The following is a 19,812-nucleotide window of genomic DNA, read 5'->3' on the forward strand; positions in this document are numbered from 1 at the left end:
CTAAAGATTACATCTAACGTTTCGTTTTTGATAATGATCTACTATCAAGCGACTTCCAATGCAACTTAAAACGAGAAAACACGCAATAAAGCATAATGATCTACTTTAGAAAATAGTTAACTATGAAATGACCTATTTGAACAAATCAATATGCTCGAACTTAATATAAGTACTAACATGCAAAGCTGTAAAATATACGAAGCAAATTAAAAATGAGTTAATCGTAACATATTTACAATGTATCGCTTCTACTTTTGATTCACAGACACAACTGCATGACTTTTAAACATTAACAAATACGGTATGGTTGAGTGCATACACTTTAATTATTAGTTTTTCGTTAAAAAACTTTAGTAGAATTTAAACTTTTAAGCGCGTGTACATTGAACCTTGACAAAGTCGACGTGATCTAATAATTGTTAGACTAGGTTGACGGTATGATTTTTTTAACTGTATTTAATGGTACAGTGGACATTAAAATTTAATCTATTCTCAGATTCACAAACATTTTTGTTACTCAGTTTCCATTTACGATCGAACTGTTCAATCGACCAAACTTTATTTTCAATTTCAATATGGATAATTATAAAAACCAAGCACATCCTCCAAGTACAATCTTAAACCTTTCAAATTGAAAGTTTTTTGTTTGCCATTAAAATCATAAGGAAATCTTTGTCAATAAAAATGACTTCATCAACAAATCCACTATTTACTGATATTAATTTAATAGCGATGTCATATGTTCATTACTGATACGATAAATTGAAGAAATGATACCACACCTGTAAGTCTGGAGGCAGTAAGAATAAAGATTAGGCCGGTCACAAGGGACCATCTAGGCCTCTCACTTCCGTTGCTCGCTGGCATGCTCCCTCACTGTCCGTCGATACACTCTCTTTCCGTCACGAAACTAACAGTAAACTACTTTATATTCCTTGTAACTGAGGGTCGCCTGTGTAGGACGACAGCACTTCTAGTAAAACGAGGAAAGATTAAAACTGGTATATTAAATCTTAATCAGAAATTAGAAACACAATGAATAGTGCATTATCCTCCTTTTGCTATAAACTTGAATGTACACAGTCATCCAATACCGTTATTTAGCACGTGCCAAATACAAAAAATAGCGTTGTTATTTACTTTTACATTATGGTAATAGGGTTAATTTAAACACTTAGCACAAAAAACACAAAAGCAGTATCTGACTGCACACCGTTTTTGTTCATTTAAAACTCACATTTTCGTTTCAATTTATTTAAATACTTGGTTTCCTTTTATTCAATATTTAAAACAGCCATTAAAATAAATAGATTGATTGTTTTTTCAACGAATATAGATTTCCCACAAGATCATAAAACAACTTGTGAAAGTATTGCATATCAATTCCCTTAAAATATCCACGTCGTCTGTTCCAAGGGTTTAGTTCGTATAGAGTACGCTGAAATAGCAATGCATGTTCCAAGTCTCACTTCTACTGTAGCTTACTGTTTATCACCTGATTACTAAGTATTGTACCGAAGACAACGCTCCACGGGAATGCGTGACATTAAATATCACTTCTAATCAACCGGTTGATTCTTTGATTCTTATTAATCTAGCCTCTCATAACACCATTTAAATCACATCTCACTGCAGATAAACAATCTGTACAATTTCCATTAAGCACAATATCCCGTAGATTTGAGTATGATCATCACATCAAGGTTACAACGGAAAATCAGAAACCACTGTCCGATAGACCATAGTCACTATATACGGTTCGTTCGTTATTAGCTTTGTCCTACCTATATAGATCGAAACAAAAAGGATTTCCATCTGTCACGCTTTGTTACAAAGGGCAAAATTGTGCGGTTTACATAAATAATAGTAACAATCGTTTCACAGCGATGATTAATATGGTAGGAATCAGTCTGTCGGCTGTGTTGAATACTTTCCTCAGTTTAACGAATGTCCAAATGTTGCTCCATTGCTCTTGTAACCACACAACCTTCAAGTACAATCGAAACCTTCAGATATCATAACTGAAGTCATAAATAAATGGATGATCATGCAATAAAGATAATCTAAAGATCTATTTTCGGATTTAAGGTTTTAGTGTATGTTGATTCAGTAAGGTCACATACGACCGATAACAGTATGGCAAAGGCACGTAGACGTGTTTAATCAATGCATCATTTTATGACATTTTTGGTTGTATTCCTTTTAATAACAAAGAACTTTTTAAACTGTTTGACTCTATGGTGGTCCCCATTTTGACATATGGAGCGGAGATTTGGGTTGTAGTTACGCCCCTGAAATCGAAAGAGTTCAAAGTTCGTTCTGTAAAACTTTTCTCGTTCTAAATATAAGCATTAATAATTGTATGGCACTCGGTGAATGTGGTCGTGGTCCACTTGATATATTATTCAAAATGTATTAAATACTGGTGTAAAATTCTGCAGATGCAAAACCATCGCTACCCTTAACATTGTTACGTTATGTTAAAACGTCAAGACGATATTGGAAGAATAAATTGGGTAACAAAAGTTAGAGAGATATTATTTCAGTATGGATTTGGCTACGTCTGGCTATGGCAAGACGTAGGCGACATTAATACTTTCAACGCGCAATTAAAACTTTGCTTAATCGACTGTATAACTCAGGTGTGGCACGACACCGTTAATACATCTTCAAGATGCGATCTCTATAAACATGTAAAATCCTTACTCAAATCGTTTCCATACTATAAAAATATATTTCCATAAACTTGTCACATAAATTTGTTCGTGAGCTCGCGCGATTTAAGTGTTCAAGTCACCGGTTAAATATCGAAATTTGCCGGCATCTTAACAAGAAAGAAATGACAGAATATGTGCGTCCTGCTTAATCAACGAGAACAGGCTTTTGTTAGAAGATGAATTTCTTGCGTTTTACATATTCCCGAGGTTCTCTGCTGTAAGAAATCAGTTTGTATATAGCTGGTACAGGGGTCGAGCTGACCAGCATGCCTTTTACAGACCCCTACAATTAATAGTTTTGTTATTTGACACTCGGCAATATTTATTTTTTACTTGTTAAAAATGGCGGATTAATATTGAAATGTGTATACAATTTGTATTAAGCAATGACACCACTGTATTGTAATAAATGATGTATATATTATAGTATGTATTTTGGGCCGGAGGCCTTAATGTATTGATTAAAGTTGAGTTGAGTTTAATGGCATGAAATTATTCATTTCATATTTAGTCAATGCTGATTGGCATCAGGATATGTATATTGCCATGCGGCATAAAATGCAAAAACGATCGACACATAACTATGTCGCTATGAAAGTAGTCATACACAATGTATCAGTTGTTTGATTCAACGAAGGGATTGCTTTATAAATTTGTTTAAAGAAACGTTAAATATTTCTAAATGTACATGTAACAGGACTGTTTACTTTTAAATAAATGATTATCATACAGAAGCAAAATAATATGTTTAACACATTTTCATAACGAAGCATAGGATTAATGATATAAAACTAATTTGCATTTTTGTTGCTTCTATTCAGTTAGCAGATGTCCTTTCGTGTCGGTCTTATCTAGGATAGCGCTATAAGCCACCGACGGAGGCTTTGAAGCCTGCACCGCCGGCGGTATGGAATCAATAGAAACTCATTTTCAGCTGTAAGTCCCATGTTATTGTGAAGCTTTAATACTGAAATCTAGGATGATAGTATTTTTTCTGCACATTTGTGTTGTTACAAGTTAACCTATTTTAAATTCAGTACTTTATAATTCCATAATCTAGTTCCTTTGTTAGATGATCTAGAATCATTAAAGTAAACTACGTCCCCAGAAATGTAACAGGATTGGTTCATTTTTTTACATTCATTTCACCAAAGAAGTTTAAGAATAAACAAGATATTTATAGATTTTGAGAGAAAGTTCTTAAGGATTTTTGTATTATGTTCTGGAAGATTCTAATTTTGAATTCAAGGGCAAACTTCTCTGATCATTGGTCTGTAGGTGAAATTGAAGTTTTTATTAACGTTTCACCAGTGCTAGAACGCTTCTAACATTCTTGGAATTTATTAAATTATTCCTTAAGGATCGCATTTCAACCTTTGTTAAGAATAATTCTGAAATTGTTTTGGGATTGAAATGGTGTCGATATAGTGTGTTCATTAAATTATGTGGACATTTATAGCACAAGGATCAGTGCAGATATGTTGTGAACTTTTGGACATTATTCTTTATACTAGTTATTTTTGTTACATTGCTTTGAGAAAAAAACACGTGGCGTATTAAATGCAAGAACCCTTAAAAGGCGGGGGTCATTGAGGTTGATTTCAGTATGTGCAATAATTGCTTGCGAGCCACTTCAGGGAGGCTTATACACTCACTGTACATTGTTTATAAGCAAATATCGTGTAGCGTAACATATTGATAAAAAAAATCGGCCTCTGAAAGGCTTAATGTTGTGTTCCATATGATTTATAATTAATTTCTTTGTGCCCAGGAAAATCTAATCATCATGCCTATTCCCAGAAAAATAAGACCATACAAACAAGATTGAGTGACATGGCGGCGACGTGAAACATCATATGTTGAATAATGTTGTTGTTTTTTTCTTTTACCCTTTATGCTCAATCCGTTACATATTTTGTTAATATAAACCAAACAGTACTCAAAAAAAAGCACTTTTCAAGTAATGATTTATAACGGTGATCACCACAGTTCATTCATCAACAAATAAGAGACTTCGGGAAGTTCGTCAATAAATAGAATAACGGCATTGCTGCGTCTGAAATTAAGGCATAAACGCATTTGCATATGATTACCACCTTTGATGTTACACGGCCAACAAAAGCATTTAAAAAAAACCTTAGAAAAGGCATATCACAGGATAAAATAAGGTAATAAATAAAAGATTGAAACAGCATGCTTTTGTATATGAATGCATTTGCAAAGATAATGGACTTGTGTGTTCTTTCGTATCTACTTAAAATACTGAAAAAAAATCGTTTACAAAAATCTTATCAATGGTAAATTAAAGGAGATTGACATTTTGATTCAGAATATCAATAGCGATAATAAAAGTGTAAACGTAAATACTTTCCATTGCCAACTCTATCTGGCAAATCTTATTAGATTAATAAACTGGATTGTTGATCCGAATATGACAAATATGCCGTTCAGTCTACCTGTGAGCCACATTTGAAATGCCATTTATATGATGAACATATGATATAATTATATTAAGCACAGAAATAGATCAAACTGATACTAGGTCATAAGTGCTCCATTTTTGCCCTTTTTATAAAAATGTAGGCCGGTTCTTGAAACACAATTAAACACATTATCTAAATTCGAAACATATGCTTTCTTCAAACTTGTTTGAATCCTTGTACTTGAATTTTCAGACAACACTCGTATTATATTCTCATCGCTTGGCATTGTACCAATTTATATTACTGCTCGAACAACGTGCAACGGATACTTTTACTGTTATGAAAAATGCAAGTTTGAATAATCACATTATCTTTCTCAATAAAAGTTAGGGACACCACACTCTACTGCATCACTGTGATTGCTATTATCTACAGAGTTTCACCATGATTAAAATCCAGACATCGCAACCATAACACTTGAAGAAAACCGAGAAATCTATTTTGATTGCAATAAATATATAATAATGAATAGTAATCTTTAACAACTGCCACATTAGCTATTTTTCTTCTTATATTGCTTATAAATTGACTGTAAACACGGCAAAAAAGTAACCCTTTGCATGCAGGTTTGCTCAATATCGAACTTGCGTACTTTCGTAAATTGTATGAGTAAAAACAACTTTCAATACAAGGTGTTTTTCGACAATACTGCAAATTGCAAAACAACTTCATTACGTATTACGAATGTCTCATATTTGAAAAAGTGGCGACACAACCAAGGACATGTTAAAAAAATTCGCCTAAATATGAGAAATCAACATTTAGCAAAACAATTTACAGGCAAAAGTTAAATGTTGCGGCTAAAATGTTCCATGTTTTTGCAAGACATGATAATACGAGGGATCAGGGAAGTAAATTATATCAGTCATAAGTTAACCGAAAACGAAGCATACAAATTTAAGTTTGTCTATAATTTATTAATTAATGAATGAATTTTATTTTTGCATATCGTTTATATGCATGACCATCAGGAAACACCACAAGTGTTTCAAATTTAATCATAATTTAGTGGCACTATGCATTGTTAATTTAGTTTTCTTAAACAGAGTTCACTGATGTCAACTTTCGTTATTGGCTACATCAGGTTGAATGATAAAACAAAGTAAATGACAAATTATCATTGTCGGTTTAAGGCAAATTTTGTTATAATTCGGTGTTGTTATAGACAAGTTTCACAATAAACGCAATCACGCTTGTAGTTATTATATTTCACGTGTATTGACAAAAATATTAGTTCTTTAATTTTGGCATATAACCTAATATTGCTAACAGTCCTGTTTGAAAAAAATACTTGGGGAATTCGATTTAAGGAGGAAATTACTCTATTCATCCATAATTGCTAGACCTATTTTTATACTTTTAGTCTTAATTTAAGTTACGTAACTGTTTAACTAGATCTTACTTTCTACTTACGAACAACTTTTTTTTTGACAGTCGCAACTACAGTACCTTCAGTACTCTGATTTAAATCAGGGAACTATCTATGACAAATATTGTGCTAAAATATAAGAAAAGAAAACTCCTTGATGGTGGTTTTCAACGAGAAAAGAGGTCAGTGCTTTTTCATCGTGCTCATATGTTAAAAACAATCATGTAATATAAGATGAATTTTCCGTGTCAGAAATAGCAAAAGAAACCAAATGAGCCAGTTTGGTAAATTAGAAGTTTACAACAGCAATTTTATCAACAACATCTTCTCAATTTCAACAAGCACGTAAAGCTGAAATTACTTTTGTTTTCTCTATCTGCAACGCTCGTTATTGTCAAATTTGTGCACGCAAATAAGACCAATATTTGCAATTTGAGAAGATGTTTGACATTCATTATATGAATGAATGTATGTTGTGCAGCTAATATCTCGTTTATACAGAGTCTAAATCTGAAATCAAAGATAATGCCATCAGAATTTGTGTACCATACAATTACTGAAAGAAATGAGTAGAATTGTGATGGGAAGAACGTGAATGAGCAGAACATTATTCATCAAAATGGTTAACACAAAACTATGTGTTTAAAATAGGTCAAAACGAGCTAGCCCTTGATTAAACATTTCAACAGAATTCGAAGCATATAACACACAGACGATATAAACATAAACAAATATACATATAACATTTTCAGATTGACAGATTTTTCTTATTATATATTCGAGGTTAAAGTTACTAGTTAATCATGTTCAATATCATTTTTAATAAAATTTCCGAAAGTATTATAATAGGTAATCTGTATTGGAAGAGTTAAATATAAGTTCACAACAGTATGTGGTTGATGTGTCCCTTCAAACAAGCTAGCATAGACAGACAGAAGATTATGCCTGATATAGTAAACGTATTGCACTTACACATTGTACATTTTCCTCAGCACAGTGTATCAACTCGGAACTACTTAACAGCACAACTCAATAACAGCACAAAGACAGCTGTACTGAATGTTTGGTAAAAATCATAGAGATCATTAACAGACCTATATTTCAACCGATATGATTTTCGAATTGATTATCAAAATATTACAACTATGAGAAAAATGACTCCTTTTTGAAACGGTCATTTGTTCTGTAGATTTCTGAAACCTTTAAACGCGCTGAGCAAACGTATACGAGACGTATAACAAAGTATGATCCGATAGCATTGATACAACCATATGTGCAACCATATGTACAACCATATGTACAACCATATGTACAACCATATGTGCAACCATATGTGCAACCATATGTACAACCATATGTACAACCATATGTGCAACCATATGTGCAACCATATGTGCAACCATATGTACAACCATATGTACAACCATATGTACAACCATATGTGCAACCATATGTGCAACCATATGTGCAACCATATGTGCAACCATATGTACAACCATATGTACAACCATATGTGCAACCATATGTGCAACCATATGTGCAACCATATGTACAACCATATGTGCAACCATATGTGCAACCATATGTGCAACCATATGTGCAACCATATGTGCAACCATATGTGCAACCATATGTACAACCATATGTGCAACCATATGTACAACCATATGTACAACCATATGTGCAACCATATGTGCAACCATATGTGCAACCATATGTGCAACCATATGTACAACCATATGTGCAACCATATGTACAACCATATGTACAACCATATGTGCAACCATATGTACAACCATATGTGCAACCATATGTGCAACCATATGAACAACCATATGTGCAACCATATGTGCAACCATATGTACAACCATATGTGCAACCATATGTGCAACCATATGTACAACCATATGTGCAACCATATGTGCAACCATATGTGCAACCATATGTGCAACCATATGTGCAACCATATGTGCAACCATATGAACAACCATATGTGCAACCATATGTACAACCATATGTGCAACCATATGTACAACCATATGTACAACCATATGTGCAACCATATGTGCAACCATATGTGCAACCATATGTGCAACCATATGTACAACCATATGTGCAACCATATGTACAACCATATGTGCAACCATATGTGCAACCATATGTGCAACCATATGTGCAACCATATGTACAACCATATGTGCAACCATATGTACAACCATATGTGCAACCATATGTGCAACCATATGTACAACCATATGTGCAACCATATGTGCAACCATATGTGCATTTAAACTCAAAGTTTGTTTTTCATTTACGAGATGCTTCTTCCCAGAATTAATTTTAGTAAGACATCACGACCAAATTATTAGATGGAAAGAGAAGTTTAAAATGAATTCCACACGAAATAATTCTGCCTTTTAATAACCGCTTTTAAGTTTCTGCTGAAATGTCTTTCATAAACGCTCAATTCAATAATCTGCTGCTTTTACCTTTTTGTATTTAATTCATTTTGTTTGTGAATTAAGACTCTCCTAACAAAGCTCAATATGACAATTAACTTTGCGTTAATATATCTAACGGAAATGTTTGCAATAAAGAACTGTTCAAATTTTCTGAGCGTAATGAAATTACAAAATGGACGGGTTTTCGTAAAGTGCTTGATAAGTAGAAAAGCAAGAATACATACTGCTAATTGTTCAAAGCATTATAATAATATGTCAAAATTAGACATAACTCATACACTTATAAAAGTATCAAATGTGTCATAGCGTACACGTGTACCAAGCGTAATAGTGTGTGTGCACCACGAGCATAACCTTTATTCGTGATCCGAGAATGTATTTCAAACGTTCGTAGTCATTCGTATACATGTATAAGTTAAATTGAGTTACGTAGAGAACTATTTAATCTACCATTTTGTTCCGACACTTAAATTCTAATAATGACGTCACGAATCTTAAACCTCAACTAATTGGCTAAAATGAAGACATCGCCAGAAACAGACTTCGCTTAATAAGAATAATTGCTGCACAAACGCAGTCTTCGAGTGAAGGGCCTCTCCTTGCTATAGCTCAGGAACACAGACGTATCAATTCTAAGGACCAAGCAATAAAAACGAAATGAGAAAGGGCTCAACATGACTTCGTTTAATAAGATCGCAATATTGACAATGGCAAACAATTGTTCTACGATTTAAATACATAGAATATAAGGAGCAGGTTGACACTTCAATCAGCGGCTTACGGCGTAGCTCATTCCACCATAGTGAGAAGTTCGCCTAGGCCGCCTACATTCCTGGCGGACCAAAGCTCCGGGTGAAGGACCCGGGCCAGTAGAACGTGTTGGGGCTACAAAGTAGGAATGACCTCACTCTGACACTGGGATCAGCGTAATCGCACCTCATATCAAGATTATTTGTAGGACTTTTAAAGAGACGTGTTATTGTCATTATTGTCAACTCCACCGTTTCCCGTGCTTGAATATAAGAGGGGTTTATTAAGCTTTTATCATGTTTGTAAATATCTTTGCACCAGATGAAATATTTCATAACTCCACTCTTTATCAAAAACTATTCCATTCACGCGTTGCAGTATGTTATTTGCGAATGAATAATGATGCAGTTAGTACTTGCTACGTAAGAAAATACACAATATCAGCAATGCAATATCCCGCTTGCTCTTATATTAATCTGTCATAGGAAAACACAGTTCTGTTTCATAATGCCAATCATTTACAAAGGCAGGTTGTTTTGTTCGCATTTATTTCAATAATACATATATCCCTAGGTATTGTCAAACAAATCAATCTAATTAATTCTTTGCACTTGGCAAAGCGTGGTATATTTCATTCACAAACTTTCGTCATGCCAATAAATCATGTATAGGTAAGCCAACATCAACAGGACGTTATGTAGATGTTCACAGCTATTTAACATTATCATACCGTAGATATTATATTTGTACATGTGTTATATTGATTTATTTTTCATTTATTCGAAAAACAGAATAATTAATACACCGCATTTAAGTTTTGTAAAGCTTGCCTATAATTGTTTTTCATTTCAAGTAAAGCACAATCCATTGAAAGAGCGTCTTATGTTCTTTGAGACAAGTTTATATATATCCACTGTATAACGTGACAATAATCTTGATCGCACTTTTATATTCCGTTATCTAACTGTCGATATATCACAGAGTATCACGTTTACAAAGAGGAAGCACGGACATGCTAATAAATAAAATTACTTATAGCACCATCTTATCAAACTCAATTGAAATAAGAATCAACTCACCTGCGTGTCTGAAGGCAAGAAGGATAACGATAAGGCCGGTGACGAGAGACCATCTAGGACTGTCACTTCCGCTGTACGCCGCCATCGTCCCTCACGGTCCGTCAATTCAATATTCCTCCTATATGTAACTCACAGTGAATCATACAACTGTTTAACCTTTATATTCCTTTGTACCACCAATGAGATACTAATACAGCACTGTAAAGGTAATGTATGATTTGTCCTAAGTCTAATCTAACAAGGGAATGTTTAAGCAATTATATTAAATCATGAGCAGAAATTAGAAACACAATGAAAAAGTAGATCAACCTCCGTTTTCTACTAACTAGAATTAACACATACGATTCCGTTATTTTGATTTAAATAACAACTGTGTTTTTCTTTCACATAATGGCAATTGGTTAGTTAATGCCAAAAACCCAATAGAAGCTGACTCTGTTCACACTTTTTTTGTCTGTATTTTTTGTTAAAATTCTCGTTCCAATTTTTCGTTCCAATTTTATCCTCAATATGCCTTCCAAACGTGAGTTTTCCTTATTCAATATTTAGAACAGCCATTAAAATAAATAGATTGAATATTTTATCAACGAAGATAGTTTTCCCACAAGATCATAAAATAACTTGTGAAAGTATTGCACAGCAATCTACTTAAAATATCCACGTTATCTGTACCAAATGTTTAAGAGTGAGTATCGAGTACGCTGAAATAGCATTGCACTTTCACCGTGCATGTTCCCATTTCCACTTATGTCAAAGCTTACTTACAAAGTATTATACCAAAAACAACTCTCTAAGTATCTCTTATAACCAACCTGTGTATACTAAGAATCGAATTAATCCAGCCGCTCGCAACATCATTTTAATGACATCTTGATTATTGCAGATATGTATGTAGTACTATCCACATAGAGCACGTTTTCCCGCCGATATGAGGAGGATCATCCCATCAGTTATACTGCGGTCAATCCGAAATAACCCCTCTCCGATAGACCACAGTCAATGAGAAAAACTGCGATTCGTTCGTTATTAGATTTATCCAACCTAGGGCTAAACAAAACGGATTTTTCTTTAAAGCTTTGGTTGAAAAAAGCAAAACTGTGCATTTTAAAATCCATACACCATGACGGAATAATAATCGTTTCTCGACGACTATAGATATGATAGGAATTAGTGGGATTTGAGTTGAACCGAATATGTACCACGTGTACATATCAAACTTTTAAGCCAAATCGAAACACCAATAGTCGAACCCCGTTGGCTCGAGCACGCATGGCTCGAATTCCTCGTTGGCTTGAACTGGATTTAAAGTACCGATTTCTATTTACTGAAGATAAGCATTCCCGCTTGGCTCGAATTTTCCGAGGTTCGAGGTATTTTCGCCGGTCCCTGGGAGTTCGAGCCAACGGGATTCTACTGTATATATCAAAACTTAAATCATAAATACAAATATGGTATTGCAATAAACATACACTTTAGATCTAATTATTAATTGCTGGTTTTAGGGTATTTTGATAAGTGAAAAGCTGATTGCTTTCAGTATTTGTATGCTAATTGGTGTGTTGAATGCAACATATATTGAGACAAATTTATGTCCCAGAAATAAGCCATCAATTAAACTTGCTTTACAAAGTTAAAAAAAATTTGAACAGATATCAACATTATTAGGATATTAATGGTATTCATATAAATTGCATTTTTTTTGTTCTTTCCATGGGGACAGCAGATGCCCCTTCCTGTCGGTCTTAGCACTATAAGCCGCCGACGGAGTTTTATACGTCCGCACCGCCGGCGGTATGAAATCAATGGAAACTCATTTCCAGCTGTAAGTCCTATGTCATTATGAAGACTTACATGAACCCCAAACCGGGAGGAAATATATCCAGTTTCGCATCTTCCATAAATAAAATAATCAAAGTAGCTTCTGTGTCGGTATTTGCAAACACTTGGTAATAAATATTCACTTTGTTTAAAATGTTTACTGCTAATATTTGCTTTTCGCTATCTTAAGTGATCGAACATGCGCGTTTACTATGTATAATGGCGATTATGTAGCTTTTAACATAATAGGTTGATTCACAAATCTAGAATGTAATAACTTAATGGCACATTTATGTATACATCTTATTAAGATGTAGGGTTTTAGCAAGGTTTCAAAAAGGATGCAGCATGCAACAAAAAAAAAAGGATAGGGTGATAAGACAGAAAAATGGCACGTTGTGTCGGACAGTGAAGTCTTTTAAAATTGAACTAATAACAGAAAATGTTTGGATTTTTGTGTTTAATTGAAGTGATAGTAGGGTTCAAGTCTTGAGCATTTTATTGTACGAAGGCAGGAGGCTGCCCATACTTGTCTCTATGTGGACACACGGGTGCTACCAAACAGACATGATGTTGCACCCTTTTATAACTCTTTATCTAAAACAATAGGAAGTGGTACGATGTTTTATAAGCTACTCTCTTTTCTCTGTTTTTGACAATATAAAGTAACACAAGAACATTTATAGTATGGGTGCGAATTTAAATGTTGTAAATGGTAATAAATGAATTATCAGATAATGCTGGGTACTTGATAATAAATATTCACTTTTTAAAACGTTCAATGCAAATATTTGCTTGCCACTATGAAGTGCTTAATTTGTATAATGGCAAAAATGTAACTTGTAACGTTCGGCGTTGATACGCAAATCTAGAAAGTAATCTTTTTCGCACATTTGTGTATCAATTTTATTCATTCATTGAAAGATTTCTCAGTTTCTGAGATAAAAAAAAAGCATGAAGCTTATGAAATTTAAAAGTTTTATAACGTCGGGTGTCATTCAGTGTGATTACAATATGCGTTATATTTACTTGCGAGCCACTTCGGCGAGGCTTACATACGTATTTTTACAATGTGAATACGCAAATGGCATGAAGCATAAGATATTAAAGAAATCGCGCTGCCCAACGGCTTTATATTGTGATCCATATAATTTATAATTAATTTATTTGTGCTCAGGAAAATCTAATTTTCACGCCTCTTTCCAGAAAAATAAGACCATACAAACACAATTATCAGTGTCATTGCGGTGACGTGAAATGTCACACATTGAATAACGGTGTAAAGGTATAATTATAATTTTGAAAGCAAAGATATTTTGAATTTTATAAAACCATATCCTATATGCTACGATCCATTACATATTATGTAAATATACATTAAAAATGATCATAAGTTCAAACTATATATCAAAAACTTTCGAGAAGTTTGTCAACGAACAGAATAACTGCGTAAAAGCGCCTGCAATTAGTGCATATTTGCATTTGCATAGAAGAAAATGATGAAGATAATTATTCAGTATCAATATTTACAATACATATAATTGCCGAAGAATGAAAAGGATTCGAATGGAAATTATGTTAGCATTGAACTATGGCTTACAACAGCATGCTCTAGTTTAGTAATGCATATGAAACGATAATGAACTTGTCTGTTCGTATCTACTCAAAGAATACGTAAATAAAAAAGCATGTTTACAAAGCTCTTATCTAGAGTAATTTAAAAGAAACTGACACTTTGATTCAGAATATCAAAAGCGATAATAAAAGTGTAAACGTAAATAATTTCCACAGCCAAAGATATTTGGCAAGTCTTATTAAATCAATGAACTTGATGTTTGATCTCAATTTGAAAAGTATGCCATGCTGTATACCTGTGATGAATTTTAATCGCTCTTGAAATGCCATTTGCATGTCGAACCTTTACGTGGGTATGATATATTGATGTTGTGCAATAGAAATATAATCGAACTTGTCCTATGTTAAACGCATATTTTCTTTACCTTTCGAAGAAATTGACATATTTTCCAATGCACTAAGTATGGGGAAATCAAACATAATGAGATAACATTGAGGCTTATTCTGGTTTTGAAACAAACAGTTAATGTATAAATTGTTTTGAGCGTTATGCTTGATTATTTCGGACAAATATAGTGTTTAAAAGCATTTTAACAGACATAAAAATGAGAATTAAGAGATCATGGTTTAAATAGTTATAAACATCTTGTATACTCGTCAACATGCTGGAACATTTTCTTCTGTCAACGACAAGTTTTGCTCAGCAGCATATTGACACTAAAACTGAGTGTTTTTCAAATGCAAATTTGAAAGTGAATTTCGATCAAAAAGCTGAAAACTTACAAGTTTTTAAAGACATTAGCGCAAAAACACAAGTGACAGTGAAACTGTGCGTAATTTAAATGTTTGTAATTATAAAGCCCATACATTGTTTTGAATACGAGTGTTTCATATGTTTACCAACTAGATTCAACATTTGCTCGTAATTTATCGGTCAGTTGTACGAACATTAGCGTGCTTGTGTGAATTTACAAAAGTTTAAACATCTTCAAATTTTGAAATTTAATGAACATGTGAAATATAATTGATTTACTAAAAGGCTTGTTTGCTATGATTCACTTGTAAACAATGCTTTGAAAAGAGTCATGTTTCGATCCACTGTAATATCGAATTGAAAGGCGTGTTCGTCAACACAGGACATTGGCATTTGAATGGTAACCCAAATTGGGGTTTCGCTGAGTTTTATTTACCTAATTTCAATAATGAATAATCAATTTTGAGCGTAACTAAATGGAAAACATTTTCAGTGGTCGAAACGAAGTTTATTCTAGAAAAATATTTTTCCAAATGAAAGAGTGGGTGTGGTCGGCCTCGTTTAAAGCATCGCTGTATGTTCACAACGGACAGCGAAATGTTACTAAAGCTGTTATTAAATAAGTCATTAATATTTCATTGATACGAGAACAAATGCGTGTTCCTTGTTTTAGCGCACCTAAACTAAAGCCGTTTATTAACAGTGGTCTTTACTCAACTATTTTATGTTTTGCACTGTCTTGTAAATTTAATCTTTGCGTCCACATTTGTCAATAGAAGATAAATCTAACATAGAATGAAAACCTATGCTTCGTGTCGAGGATAAATATATCATAGGCTCAAATAACAACGTCACAGATGATCAAGCAAGGTTCAGTTTCCATCAAACCTTCGCCCTGCTGTATGAGCCACGAGAGACCAAATGGTGTCTTTCGCAACAGTTATCGTCGTAATAACACAATAATGAAACTATTTTTTCTCGTAGCTGTTCAGCGGAACACAATGCTTTCTCAACAACTTAGCCTTAAAAAAATATAAGTGATTTAATATTTTTCGATCCGTTAACAAGAGCACCATATTCAAATATATTATTTTCATTTTAGACAAATTCGACTTCGTTCATAGTTCAAGGCAATACAACATTTTTCATGTCTACTTCTTTCATAGATTTACAATAAATTGTTGGATACACATATATGTATAAAGGTTCCTCTTCGGGTAAGAAGGACAATTTCTCTGTGGTTCGGCTCATTTAGCTGTTTGATCCTGGTAAAACCTGACATGAAATGTCTAACGATATTTTCATCTAGTTTTTGAAGAAACAAACAAAAGGTTAAATATAGAAGAATATCGATAAAACTTGTACAGTATCTACATATCCATTAGAGCTTGGTTTCTTTCGAAAACCAGCCAGCCTATGCATGCCTAGATTATGGGCCTTGATAGTATAACAAATTCTATTGTGTAAACAATTGCTTGTTAACACAATATAGTCTTCAGTTTTAATTTTATCTCGTTGAAACTTGTAAAGTATTTGGATATCCATTAGAGCTAGGTTCCTTTCGAAAACCAGCTAGGTCTGCCTATGCATGCCTAGATTATGGGCCTTAAAATGATTAGATTATGGGCCTTGATAGTATAAAAAATGCTATTGTGTAAAAAATGCTTGCGACATGATACAGTCTTCAGTTTTGATTGTATCTCGATGAAACTTGTACAGTATTCAGATATACATAAGAGGTTGGTTCTTTTCGAAAACAGTGATGTTGACCACACAAACCCAGCCAGTAGAGCATAGGCCCTTTTGGGTCTCTTGTTATGTTTATATTGAGTTATGTTTTCATTATTTGTTCCCAGTTTTAGTACAATGATGCTTTTATTATGAAACTCTATGATCACACAGTCTTAAACCTTCTTTTTTCTAAGATAGGACTTGCATTAGGTACTCTGAATTGTATTCGTTCGTCTGCAGATAGAGTTGGGATCCCTAATCATCGAAGTACTTGGGGCTTACCTATTAGTTTATTATTATTATTTGTTTCATTATTAAGCTTCCATAAGTTAATGCATACTTTGATAATATTTACCTTAAACGTTTTTACTTTATTCAGGATTTGTTGGGATATGAGAGAGGTTTGTGCACGTAAACTGGTTTAATAATGTTTTGTTTGTGATTTTATGTTCTACGTCTTTGGCGTTTACCCAGTGCCATTAAACCGGGTTTATGTTTAAACCTTTTGCTATTGAGATTGTTTCTGTTGCTTTTTGCATAAATATTAAACCCCGAGTAAATTTACATTTTACTGACCGTTCCAAGGCGGTTCCTAACAATCCTTGATAAACATACCTAGTTATTGTTTATATAGTATATATGCACTGTGTTGTTTGTAGACTGTTTGTGCTGTTGTTCCATGTTTCTTGTTTCAGATTTTTGTTTTTGTGTTCTATGTCTTTGGTGTTTACCCTGTGTCATTAAACAGGGTTTATGTTTAAACCTTTGGCTATTGAGCTTGTTTCTGTAGTTTTTCACATAAATATTGTATCAGGGTCGGTTTGTTCTACAGTTGTTCGATTTTTGCTAAAGAAGCTAACACATAACTCACTTTGCATTTATTTGTTGGTTGTCACCGCCTTTAACCCTTTCCGGTGACGTTCATCTTTGTCGCCCTGTCTCTCTTAAATTTATACTGCCGTTGAAAGTAGCCTTAATATAGTCCATTACAAAAGTGCAGATTTTTCCGGTCAAAAAGACATATTTTATGCTAATTAACGTAACTTTGACATCATAGCTTTTACTGAAACATGGCTGACTCCTAAGATTGTATAATCGGACTTGATATTTCCTGACTTTCACATTCCTTTTTAGAAGAGACAGACCAAACGATCGGCAAAGAGGTATTATTGGTTTCATTATGTCTGATATTTATGTATTAGAACGTCGGGATCTCGAAGTTAACGACATATAATGTCTAAAGTTCGATTTTTGCATAAAGACGTCTTCTGTTGGTTACTTTTCACACAGACCACCTTATTCAAATTCAAAAGTTTTTTAATGCATCAACGATTCATTATTAATGACGGTTGATACAAGAACAAGTGGTGAAGTGGGTTTTTCAAACCCTCATCTCAGCAAAGATTTGAGTCCCTTTGGCAACAATTTAATATATCATAAGTAATCCGTGAAGCTACTCATTTTTTTACCGAAACGTCCGAGTCTTATACCGACTTATTCTTAGTTTTACAAGCAGAGTTTCTTCCAAAATGTTATGTTGGAGAAACATTTCTGGATCAGTTTATTCTTTATCATTGCCCTGGTCAATGCATATGACGATTCAATAGGACTGTCGGATCAACATTTCAACGGAAAATTTGGCATTTTTTACAAGGGGGCTATGGCAAACTCCGAACACTTGTTTTATCTTCTGACTTGAACGCATGTTTGCAATTATTAATAATAACCTGTTCATATACTAACTTTCAAAAGTGGTCTTGATAAACAATCCTCTCCCAATACCATATGATGTAAACTGAAATTCGGAAATCACTCAGTCAAAGAGGAATAACATACAGCACAGCCACATTTTTGAACAATAACTACCAAGCACATACGTAACCACGTCAACCATCTTGTTAAGCAAGCGCATTATGAAATTTTGCTTTGCAACTTCTAGAAAGTACCACCTCTTTAACATACTTTTGCAAAACTATATATAATTTTATTTATATATTATATATATAAACTCTAGACCAACTACTGTATCGAAGAACCTGCCACTCTCATTTAAAATGGCTATAAATCTGAACAATGACAATACTTATGTGAAAAATTACAGAAACAAGCTCAATAGCCATATATTTATTCAATCTTAGACTCTTCTGAATGTACTGACTAGACATCTTCCTAATCCTATTGACCCTGATCTTCAAACACTGTAGGATTTGTTAAGTGTTTTATGCAAGGTTTTAGAAATGATTTGAAGGAAGTACATGTTATCTTATTACGTCATAACGACTACTTAACCCCAGTTCAGTCAGATTTTGTTCAGAACTCTTCTGTTAATCAGCTTATATCTACCTAAGATACGTTCTGCCTTGTTCTAGATAAAGGCAATGACGTAAGAGCAATATTCAGTAATCGCGTATAGCACAAAGGTTTTCTTTTCAAACTTCGGAAACTTGACATTTCCGGTTCCTTATTAGCTTGGCTCACCGAATATCTCAATAAAAGAAAACAGTACGTTGTTTGGTCTAGAACTATGTCTCAGGGTTCAATGATTGTACCTTTACTCTCCCTTATCTATATTCATGACATTGTTCGTGAAATACAATCACCGATGCGTCTTCGTGCCGACGACACTACCTTGAACATCATTGTCAGCGACTTTATATCATGTGTGCTAAAAGGTGGCTTGTATCATTCAATCCAGCAAATCCCAATAACATATTATCTCTCGAAAGATAATCAAACAAGTACATCCACCTTTCAGTATGGATAAGGTTTAAACATCGAAAGTTGCAACCAGTAAACATCTGGGAGTTTCACTTTTAGGTACCTGCTCTAAGCATAAATTTTTGCTCTCCTTAAAGTATTACCTAAAAAATAGAACTTTGTCCCTCAGTTCAACAATGAGGATGATCGAAAGAATGTTAACCATGCAAAGCGGCATATGCACTGTATCAACTTAATTGAAACATCTTCTCAAAAACTATTGTCAATAACCAAGCCTGCCAATGTGGAGAAATTGAAGATTTCTACATCTTTTCACATTTCAAGTCTATCACCCCAAAATAGTTCTCGGACTAGAT

Source organism: Mya arenaria, chromosome 3 (assembly GCF_026914265.1).
Source record: "Mya arenaria isolate MELC-2E11 chromosome 3, ASM2691426v1".
In the NCBI taxonomy this organism is placed as follows: domain Eukaryota; kingdom Metazoa; phylum Mollusca; class Bivalvia; order Myida; family Myidae; genus Mya; species Mya arenaria.